The sequence below is a fragment of the Nannobrachium achirus genome (genome assembly GCF_963921795.1).
Source record: "Nannobrachium achirus genome assembly, chromosome: 10".
In the NCBI taxonomy this organism is placed as follows: domain Eukaryota; kingdom Metazoa; phylum Chordata; class Actinopteri; order Myctophiformes; family Myctophidae; genus Nannobrachium; species Nannobrachium achirus.
Window position 1 is genome coordinate 10,965,889 of NC_137819.1, and position 8,062 is coordinate 10,973,950.

The following is an 8,062-nucleotide window of genomic DNA, read 5'->3' on the forward strand; positions in this document are numbered from 1 at the left end:
GACATGAAAAGGTTCGAGGACCACTAATCTAGAAGAACGGTTTGGAATGGAATCGGGTCAAAAATATTAAGACCTGCACAAATGTTCATGATTTTTCAAAAATAGCAGATCTACAAGCTTGCAGCACGGCACCACAACCTTGTTAATCTGCCATTTTTCACACATGCACGTACGTACGCGCACACACACACACACACACACACACACACACACACACACACACACACACACACACACACACACACACACACACACACTCACACGCGTATTAGTAACCTTTCTTCTAGTGTTGATTTTGTTGACTAAAACTTGTCTAAAAGACTGGGCTTTTAAATCAGCGTTTCAACCCTGTTTTCCCTTAATTTTAGATCAAGCCGAAGATAAGCATCTTTGTACTGCTTAAATGCTGGATGCAAAATATTATTTGTGGGTTGTTGAAGGCTAAATGAGGCTAAATGTGACGAAAATTTTACAGACGGATTACCACAGACTTGCATCCTGTTATGTAGCGACACACATGGGGGGAATTTGGTTGAAATGGAAAACAACAAATGCAGAAGCGACTTGGGGCACACAGGAAGTGAATCCAGACAAAGTCTGGCAGAGGTGTATATACAGTATACTGTCCCCTTCAGAAGGAACATTGGGCTCTCTACCCCAGCGAGAGGTTGCATGCCAAAAGACCTCTTGCACCAATCTGACAGAGAGAGAGCCCCCAGGATTAACAATTTTAATTCTGTAAAAGAAAGTATGGAATGGAAATGATCAACCGGTTGGTGCATCTCTAACCTTTGAAAGGGTAATAAGAATTTATTCTGCTTTCTTACTATGATGATTATTATCATTATAGTGTAAAAATGGAAACGATGATTTAGACTAAATTGGGAACATTGAAATGTACTTTGAATGCTTTTGCCTTTTTCTATTTCTGTAAAAGCTTTTATTTCTTTAATAAATTTACCTGCAAAATATATCATTCAAAATCTGATTTTTATAAGCATCATTATGAAATGTATAACCATAGAGATCTGCTTAAATAGGGTGTGTTGAACCTATAATCTAAGTGTGGCCTAACTTGTTGGGATATTGATTCGAATGTTTAGTTAATATTCAAAAACACCTCCTTGGATCTAATTATCCTAGATTCAAAATAACTACTCTGATAATACAACCAACAGTCAGATCCAGCAGCGAGCTACAGTTAATCTCAGGTTACAGAGGAGGACCAATGCATTGGGTCATAGGCAGAGGTTTCTGATGTTGAAATTAGAAGGGACTGAGATGGATGTAGTTAGATTTCAGAGCGAGTCATTGCAAATATACACTTAACTCTTATACTGCTTTGAACGTTCCTGTTCGCCCCAATCCTCCAGGGACGTCTGTGCCAATACGCCCGTTCGTTCGTTTGATGTTTTTTATGGATTATGATAAAAGTCGTCCTTGCGCAACTTTTGAATGCATAATTGGTCGTCTGTGTCATTTTGAGGACAGCCGGAAACCTTTCATAAAAAAAAAAGTAAACAGACTGTCCTGGCTCCGCCTGCCCAGAGCGACTAGCTGCCAGGGGCGTCAATTGGGTATGGCAGGGGTATGCAGCTGCCATACCTTGACAGGGGGAAATAATAAAAATGTACTTTTCATCGTGCCTGTTGCTAAGGTATGGCAACATGACTGGTGTCTTCACCAGACACCAGTCATGTTGCCATACCTTAGCTTGTTCTGAACTGACGCCACTGCTAGCTGCTAGCAGCATTGAGGGACTATATTGTTTTATGCATCGGGCTGTTAGTAGAGAAAGAGAGAGAGAAACGTTGGTAAAAGCGATCATTTTGTCGGAAATCAGTTGTTTTATAGTATTAGTAGTATAGTAATTGTAGTAGGTAGTAGTATTTAGCAGTACTAGAATATTGAGATGTATTAGGACAACTCAGCCTCAACTTGCTGGTATCATTCCGCCGAAGTGCGACCCAACCCCCCCTGACCGATAGAAATAAACTTTGTTAGAATTAGGATTACACAACCTACCCGTGTTGGTGACCCAGGACCAGCGCCCATGGTGGTGGTGGTCGTGATGATGACGATGATGATGATGATAATGATGATGAAGAAGAGAAAAAGATCACTGTAGCCATTGTTATTGAAGATAAAAAGATTGAAGAACGTAGGACGTCATCCGCTCCCGACCGGATCAAAAGCCCGAAATTGGAAGCGATCCCAGACTAAGATGGTGCCAGTCGCGAAGAACCGGGGTCCAAAAATGGATCAAGAGCCTCGTGATATTGTGGAAACCGATCCCGACGGAGCTCGACCCCCGTGTAGGATGGATCCCCCCGCCCGGGGGCTCACATCGCCGCAGCAGCAGAGACCCATGTACCGCCGCGAAAAGACGGACAAACTGGGCGATTTGGCCAATGAAGAATGGCTTCCGCGTAGAGACCCCTCGGAGAACAGAGGCCACGATTCTACTGTCCAAAGTAAGACTTCCAATCCAGTGCATGTATGTATTGTATAGTTGTATACTGTATATAGTTGTATACTGTGTGATAACAGAGCATCCGTGTGGAACTGGAAGCCTGGGATGGGGGGATGGTCAGTGGGTAACGGTTTTCCATTGCGACGTGTTGCCACTCCGACATTGGGATCCGGTCTAGAGCCCGCCTACTGCATCCGGCTATTTACACGTACACATACATGCAAGAAATGTTTCCGTATCCGGACCGGATCAGTAACTTGATCCAAGCAGTTAGGATCCACGTGCTTTGTTTGTTTTTGTCGCTACTCAGGACACACGTGGAGTTCCTATCACGCGCGTGCACGTACCGCGTGTAGTGTACGTGCACTGCACAGCCTACTAAGATTATTTGATGGGAATTTAGGATTTATTGGCTTAGTTTGTGTGTGCGTGCGTACGATGCGTGTGTGTGTGAGAGAGAGGGAGAGGTTTCTTTTTATCGTCATCATCATCATCATCATCAGTAGCTGATGATGTAGCTTTTCAGTTCAATTCAAAGGAGCTTTATTGGCATGAGAAAACATACGTTTACATTGCCAAAGCAAGTGTTACAAATAAAAACTGTTGAAAATGGGGAACATATATACAGTTGGAGGGAGTACAGCTTTGTGTAAACAGAGCTATGTTGCATTGTGACATTTTATATAGGTATACAGGGTATAAAGGGAATTTCACTGTGACAGTAAATGCATGGTAACTATTTACTATAACTGCATTTTATGTTATATATGAACTTATTGTAAGTCATTTGCTAAATGTCAAAATTGTAAATTGATTTGTTTAGATATAAACTATTTGATATTTTCCTGGCTATGATTTTAGATGATGAGTCGACGATGATGATGAGCCTACTTCTTCATTTCCACATCGTGGTCGTCCAAGGACAAGGATAGGTAAAGAAAAAACAAACTTTTTTCTGTAAATCAGACTTAGCACCATGCACATGCTCACATAGACATCAAAGGGGGCTTGAGCCCCTGCCCTTTTATCCATCTGTAAAAAGTGCCCTCTCCAGACCATGAATGCTGTTTTTACATAATTACTATATATATATATATATATATATATATATATATTTGTGTGGTAAGCAGGAAGTGCATAGAATGTTAGAGAGGCAGGGGTTGACATTTCTAAAACGGCCTTTTGATGAAAATAGTAGGCCCCCAACCTCCACGCATTCTGCTGTGACGCGTTGTGAGCTTGAAGGTGTACTATTTTTCATGTATTTTATAGTAATTATGTATTTGTATAATTTACAGATCGACCATGGGCTCGTGTATGAGTCACACAAGGATGTGTGTGTGTGTGTGTGTGTGTGTGTGTGTGTGTGTGTGTGTGAGAGAGAGGGCGTCACGCATTCTGCTGTGACGCGTTGTGAGCTTGAAGGTGTACTATTTTTCATGTATTTTATAGTAATTATGTATTTGTATAATTTACAGATCGACCATGGGCTCGTGTACGAGTTCAGCAGACCCGGTGGAGCCCTTCCGGAGGAGCCTGGCTGGAGTGAAACAGAATGGAGCCCCAGGCCCTGTGCAGGCTGAATGACACACACGCACGCACGCACGCACGCACGCACGCACGCACGCACGCACGCACACACACATATACACTCTGTAGACATGTAGTGTCACAGTGAGATAAAGAGAACCCTGAAAGCTGAAGCAGGATTCAGGCTGAAGCTCATGTCACTGTGTCAATGTTCTGCACTGCTCTTACTACTGCTCTTACTTCTCTTACACACTAAAAGTGTGTAAAAAGACACTTTTTCTTGTTTTTATTTTTTTGAATTTGTTTGTAAACAACCACTGATCATAGGTGTGATGTTACTGAAGCCAACAATAAAAGGCTAAAGAGAGATTTCTGCCTGAAAATGTATTCTTCACAAAAATGCATTTTTCTCAGCTTTATGTTCTCAAAGAGCTGTTTTTAGGCCACATTCTGCAGCTTCTAGCTAATGAACAGAACAAGATAAAAGCTCGAAATCTTTTTCTGTTGCAAAGTAGACATTCTATTCTACGTTGCCATATAATTGTTGTCTTTATAGTCGAAACCAAATTTCTCCAGTAGGCCTTCAAAGATGAGCGACAATTCTCAATTTAGCTGGCAGTGGATGGAGCTTTTTGTTCAATTCTGTGGCAGTAAAAGAGTTAAAGATGTCTATTGTTATTTAGACTTCTAAAACCTATTGAAATGGATAGCGTAACGCCATCCTGTATGGGATTGCGTGGATTAATAACAAACTATGACTAAATGTTCGTCGACTCACGTTTTTTTTTCACTGACGAAAACTAAATAAAATCTAAACTAAAATAAAATAAAACTGACTAAAATTAAAACAATTTATTTTTTTATAAATATATTGACAATCTAGTCAACAAATAAAAACTAGACTAAAATGTTAGGGAGGGACTAGTGGAGAAGAGATGCAGTAGAAATAAAATAAATTGCTGAAAATGGCAGATCTACAAGCTCACAACGTGTCACGCTGTGGTACGTTGTGAGCTTGTAGATCTGCTATTTTCAGCATGCAGCCAAGCGTAAAATCATCCATTATGATATCATCAAGGTCCATCAAAATACATTTGAGTCGACTAAATCAAATGAATATTTAGTCAAATAAATCATATGATATTTAGTCTACTAAAACTAGACCAAAACAAAAATATTTCAGATGACTAAAAAAAATGTGACTAAAACTAAATGGAGTTTTATTCAAACCAGTATGACTAAAACTAAATTAAAAGTTGCTGTCACACACACACACACACACACACACACACACACACACACACACACACACACACACACACACGTCGATCTTTTTTTATATTGCAGATCAACAAGCTCACAACCTGTTTGTTTGTTTTCACTCTAAATAATTAAAATGCACCGTCGCTGTCAGGTTGAAACTCTAAACATTTAAAATAGTGAAAATAACTGATCTACAAGCTCACAACCAGGTCTGTGTCTGATGACAACACAGTAAGATCTACAAGCTCACAACCAGGTCTGTGTCTGATGACAACACAGTAAGATCTACAAGCTCACAACCAGGTCTGTGTCTGATGACAACACAGTAAGATCTACAAGCTCACAACCAGGTCTGTGTCTGATGACAACACAGTAAGATGTCTTAAAGCCTCCAGGTTGAGAAGTGACATTCTAAGAGAAAATATGTTTACATGAAGTTTATGTGAAATGACATCAATGTGGAAAATACACACTTGGGACCCCCAAACATAATAATTATTAAACTGGGGACCCCCCAAAATAATCAATCAATAATTTTAACTGTATACACGTATACTGTATGTTGGTTTGTTTACTGTTTAGAAAACAATGTTCCACATTAAGTTAATCATCTGGGGACCCCCTCCCCCACCAGAACATTTTCGAGGTTTGTGTGACAGTCCTTTATGGGGCATTTGGGAAAATACAGACAAAACCACATTCCGTATTGATTTCATATGAACATTTAATTCTCAAATAAGGGACGAATCCATATTTTATGGGACGTGTGGCAACCCTACTTGTAAATTATCTGTTTTTGTACATTTCAAACATACTTTACAAATTCAGAACCCATCAGGATGTTACACATTTTAAGCTTGTAGATCTGCGACCTTTGTCTAATTTTCAAATATAGATGATCTAAAAGCTCACAATGCATGGTGAGCTTTAGATCGGTTGTTTTTGGAAATATAGCCAATCTACAAGCCCTCTGGTCCATATAATGGAATCTCTGCCATCCTGGATTCCAGCATCAACATGTCAACTCAGTCAAATGTGAGCATTCTTATTAGAAAACATGTTTTATTGGCCTGTTATTTGGTGGTGTGTTTAAATGTAGTCTTGCTGGTGTTAAGGACCAGGCCAAGAGCAGAGAAACCTGAATTCCCTGGAAGCTCTCCTGGAGAGTTTTCAGAACAGCATCTGGGGAGGAGCCAACCAAGCATACAACTGTGTATAAAATGTTAATGTGTGATATTGACACAGACAGACAGACAGACAGACAGACAGACAGACAGACAGACAGACAGACAGACAGACAGACAGACAGACAGACAGACAGACAGACAGACAGACAGACAGATACTCACATCTGGTAATGAGTTGAGGATTAAGCCAAACTTCTCCTCCATGTTTCACTCTGTAGGAAGTAGAACAACAATGCATCAATGTCTCACTGTCTAACACAACGTCTCCACTTGCTGACACTACAGTGTTTCTCCTATCATTAACTTGGTCCTGCAGCCCATCCAGACATACAGTACTCACTGCTGCCCAGTTTGGATCTCATCTCCTCCTCAGACTCCACCTTAACCTTTAGAGCAGGGGTTCCCAAACTTTTTTGTCTCAGGGCACCCCATAAATATTTTTGTAATCCGAGGCACCCCTAAATTATAATTTTCACTCCCAGCACCTTATATTTATAGCATATCGTCGTTGTCGGGTGGAAACCTTCCAAAACCGTTCATTTTTATCATCTATAAAATATACTAAACTAGTGAAAACAGCAGATCTACAAGCACACAACGCCAATGCGAGGCGTTGTGTGCTTGTAGATCGGCTGTTTTCACTAGTTTTTGTTTGACAGTCTTGTTTGATGAAGCAGGGCTTTGCTTTACCAAAAGACGTACACATCTGAAACTTGGGAGATGCGAGGTTTCTGCCCGACAGCGACAATATTGTAGTGATTATGTTGTGAGGAAAACGTTGAGACCCCTAAAATATTTTTGTTAGAACTGACTGAAAATAACTTTGTACTTCACTCTCCTTTTATCTCTACTTTTGTCCCAGGGATTTGTTTCCCTCTGACCGCATACAATTATGTTTTGAATTTAGTTTGTTTTTAACTGCCTTAGTTGCTGGTGAAATCTTATTTTGTTCAGGGCTCTGGTTTGACCCACGTCTCTGTGGGCCATTTAGTGTTTTTTTCACCTGGGACCCGGGGGTGAGGTGTGACCCCTGCCTTTATGGCCCCCCTCCTGTCTGTCAGCTATTTGATCAATGGGTGTCGAATGAGCTTGATGCAGGTTTAGGCTGGTTTTAAACCATGTTTAAAGCTATCGGAAATGTAGTGTCAAGCTTTGTTATCCATTGTTTTAGTGTTAGGTTTACGGTTATGGTTATGTTTACAATAACAACTCAAAGACCAGCAGTCACAGGTCTATCCATTATAAAGGCGTTTTTATTTTTCTACATAAGTTGGCATGGTATGCTGCAGAGCAGGTTGCAACAATGGACGCGTTTTGGCTGCACGTCGGAAAGTAGGAACTTTCCGACGAAAAGTTTGGTGGTCGGAGACACTATGGACAGGCTTTACTTGGGAGATAATAAGCTATGATTTTTTTTCGGTGGCATGTTATGTTTAATCAAACTACAACAACACGTTTACCTCATGTTATGTTTCATCAAACTACAACACGTTTACCTCAGCACCTGGAGTGAACCATGGTTCAAACATTAATCGCACGTCCCAAAAAAGTGCAGTTAAAAGGAATGTGCGTTGACTCGTTATTATCGTCTTAAAAGAGTAGTTCACCC